The sequence below is a fragment of the Centruroides sculpturatus genome, unplaced genomic scaffold (genome assembly GCF_000671375.1).
Source record: "Centruroides sculpturatus isolate CEXI.00-Female unplaced genomic scaffold, Cexi_2.0 scaffold479, whole genome shotgun sequence".
Taxonomy (NCBI): Eukaryota; Metazoa; Arthropoda; class Arachnida; order Scorpiones; family Buthidae; genus Centruroides; species Centruroides sculpturatus.
The window spans coordinates 482,965-487,404 of record NW_019384896.1 but is presented as its reverse complement, the minus strand read 5'-3'; positions in this window follow the sequence as shown (position 1 = coordinate 487,404).

Sequence of the window (4,440 nt, the reverse complement as noted above, 5' to 3'; positions counted from 1 at the left end):
ACACTCACTTATAGGACTCTTTTCATTGTTATTTATTCAATGTAAACAATTTAATATACATTCCGTATTAAATAAAGTTTTATTAAGTATTTTAAAAAATAATACAGTACTTATAAAACTACTTGAACATTGTTTTGTAATGATCAGACTTACTCATAATAACCGAAATTTTCGAATTGCTAAATCTATTGTTCTTATTTCTTATTAAGAAATCAAACTATATATAAGTTATTATCTGGATTTATATTTAGTAGCTGCAAGGACGATATTTAATGTATTACAGAAACAAAAAAATTTAAAACGTAAGTACATTTAATTTTTTGTCTATTATCAACTTTATCGCAGTAAGATAAATTACAATACTTTCGAATAATTATGAAGTAATTCTGTAATTATTTATGACTTTCGACATTTTAATGAGAAGTGTGTATACGAATATATGTAAACAAAGTAATAAAAGCAAACTAATTTTTACTTTCTTTTAATAATTACGAAACATTTATACCTCACATATACATTACAAATTTTAAAATTTTCAAACTAATATACGTAATTTTCAAAATTATAAGTTTTCTATAAAATAATTCAATGTCTTAAAAGTAGTACAATGGAATTAAGATAGCAGTTCAAAAAACACACAAGCAGTCTGCAAAAAAGCGATTTCTTCTTCAAGGACGTTGTATTTGAAATTAATCAATTTATTGCCTAAGACACGTTGAGGAAATTCGAATGATAATGGAAAATGCACAATTCGTCAGATCAGCATCCAATCAATGACGTCGACACACAACCTAATCAACGTCATTGTCGTTATATTGTTATCTGTCTGTTTGTTTTGACAAGAACGCTCCTGAATTACATACCTATAAGTGTTTTAAAACAGTTTTACAAAGGTAACTAATATCTAATTATTTAACGTAAAACTTGTGTAGTTCACTCTCTATTCAAAACAGAAAATTAGTTATTCTTTTATAAACATTATTTATAATTATATATATATATTTAAATTTAATATCTGTAAGTTAGTAAATAAGCTACCTAGATCAATCAAGTTATTATAAGAGTTAATACTAATATTTATTAATTTTATTCTGATAAATTCTTCAAATCAGACAATTTATACATTAAAAATAGTATGTAAACATTTTGTAATAAATAAACCTTTAAATAAACTAACATAGACATAACTGAAAAATATTGTTAACATATTTACGTATATTTCAGCTTAAATACGAACGTTTCATAATCATTTTACATTGGGCAGATAGTAATGCGCAAAAATACGGTGTACGGAAACAAGACAGTACTACGTTTAGATAGATAGCATACATTTTTAATTATAAAAATTAAAAATACGTTTAAAAATTTTAGCTCAGTATTGTGACGATATTACAAGGAGCAAACTTATTGTGACAATATCACAATAATTTTGCTCGTTTATCCTGTATTCGCAATTTATATTTTGTTAAATTTTCCCTGAATCTACAACTGTCTTCTATTTTATATAATAATCTGTGCACTTTTGCGTATTAATTTTTAATTAATACGCAAAAGGACACAGTTAGTCGAGGGTTAGTTAAATTAATTAGGCCAAGAGATGACTGATTAAATATTGATGTCATAGCTCTACGTTCATCTAGTAGTCAAATTAAAACATTTTATTTCTGCATGGGAATCAGTTTCGGAATGCTCTTCTTTTTCCATGGTGAAAGTGAACATTTCACAGTGGATCTGTTTACGTACAGACTTTATTTCGGTGATGTCGGTCTTGCTACATTGTGCATATTTGCAAAGGATCAAATTTATTTGCTTCATGTTTCGATTACAGACAAAACACTTTCTGACTTATGAAGAGCTCCGCTCAATGAAATATTTATTCTAAATTGTATGTTCCCACCATCTGGTGTCTGGAGTAGGTTTTATCAGGCTGATCCTGTCAGCCACCGCAAAAACAATTTTACGGCGAAAAGCGATTATGCATCATTATGGAAATCAACCAATCACACCCAAAAGCCGGTTAAGTAGATTCAGGGATAATAGAAACTTTTCTTCTTCTCTACAAACGAACAGGAGTTTTAAACGCCATTTAAGCCACAGAAGCCAGATAGATTACAGCAACAAGTAAAGTAGGAAATTAAAAGACCGGAAAAACGAGCGAAAACAGTTTCGAGGCAGTAAAGATGGGTAGAAAAAAATTTAGCGAATGGAATACCTGTAATGCGGTTCATTAATGACAAATATCCCACAGTGTTAATAATAGATACCGGATCATTATTGTTTAAAGAATTTGCAAACAAATTGACTAAAAAAAAACCACAAAGAAACAGAAAAGTTCAAAAGCCTAAACGGACATTCATTCAAAACTTATGTAAATATTGAACTAAAGTTTGGAAATTGGAAATCTAAGATCTACCTTACCATGTTATGTCACTGATAACCATATCTCCGTGTCACAGAATTGTAGAACGAGACCTTCTAGCGCATCAAGAATTAATACTAGGTTTAGTCGAGAACCAGATTTTGCTCCCAGATATTCACGCATTCTTATTATTCGATATAATAGAATTCCATACAGATATTGTTGTCAGTTTGAAACATGAGTAGTAGTGATATGAAACATACTAATCACAAAATTAATTTCAGATGTCTATTAAATTAAAATTACANGCGGGAGACGTCGACATCGATGCTCAACCCGGTATACACTGATCGAATAGTATTCCTCCGAACTTTGAAACTTTCACTTGTAATTCCAGCCTTTTATTTTTCTGACAGAAACAATTCTTTTATAGTATTAGCGAGACTGCCGGGATGGCACTCGTTAAGTTTTGTGTCGAGTTTTATTTTCGAAAGGTGAGAGTATAACAGCAAAGGTAGAGAGAGTGGGCAGATGTCTGATGTTGCTGGGCAGTGTGGCTCAAACAAGTCTACAGTAGGTCGCAGTTCAATCTTATCCAAGAGAGATACAGTATAATCAAAAAGACTCAAACAGCTAAAGGAGTAACAAAAATCACGTCTGAGAAATAAAGAACATTGAAGTGCTCAGAATGAAACCTGAAATAGATCTGACGACAGAACACGAAGAAACTCGGCGAAATATCTTTTCTTCTGAAAAAGGATTTATGCCGATATCTGCTATTAAAAATCTTATTAAGAATTTCATTTCCCAACAAACCACTTAATTTAATTTATGGTAACGTCGCCAAAATACGTTTTTTAAACTAATTTACATTTTTTTACATGAGTGAAGCCTTCAATAAAAACTCGTGTATATCAGTAAAGTTTTGTGTATTTTTGGATTATCAATAAGAACTGAAACGATAGAGAGGAAAGACAAAATATAATTTGTATTCTTCAAACTATTTATACTCTCTAAATTACGGTCGGCCATTTTAAAAAATAAATTAAGATTTAAGATATTAATAACTTCGAATACTTTACTAAGATTTCTAATAAAAAAGAATATTATTATGTCCGCTTATTGTAATTCAATACGATATACGTTGTAATTTCAATCGCATGATATATTCTAAAATTTTCTCCTCTAGCTTTTATTATATGTTGAAGGCAGTCAAGTAAATCGCATTTATTTCCAAAATATTTTCTAAGGGTTATTATTTTCTGATTGTGATTTGACTTTCACAATTACTGCTAAAGGAAACTACTCGCACTCGCATTTATTTATTTCAAAAAAACTTCGAAAAAAAATCTTCAATAAATGAAATTCTGTTCATTGTGTTTTGTGATTGATTCTACACTTGAAAATTTCATCTAAAATTATTAATATTATAAAATATTTTTGGAATATTTTGAAGCAAAAGTGAATATTAAGATGCTTTATCACACAAAAGGTTAAATCTCCATTACTCACTGGTTTTATCCACGCGACCACTTATAGGACTCTTTTTATTGTTATTTATTCAATGTATATAATTTAATATTTCCATACCTCCATAAACAAATTTATGGAGGTATGGAAAATATAAATGAAACAAATAAAAGTATAAAGGAATCGATTCAATTTTTATCAGATAAATTTGATAAAATTAATGACCGTCTTGACTCTTTGGAGATTAACAATAAAAGGTTTTCGGTTGAAATTGCAGAGTTAAAACAAGAAAATTCTATATTGAGACGAGAATTAAATAAAACACACGAAAAATTAAGATCTATAGAGCAAGATGTTAATAATTCAAGTTTAGAAATTGTTGGACTTCCTACTTTGATAAATGAAAATTTACCTGATATTGTTTATAAAGTTTTGTCTTTTGTGGATGATACATTTGATAAATTATCTATTGTAAATTGCTATAGGCCTAAGTCTCTTCCGAATGAAAGAAATTCATTGTTGCGTAAGACAAAGCCGATTGTAGTGAAATTGGCTAATGTTAATACGAAGCAAAAAATTGTCGATAAAATTAAAGAAAATAAACTAAAAAT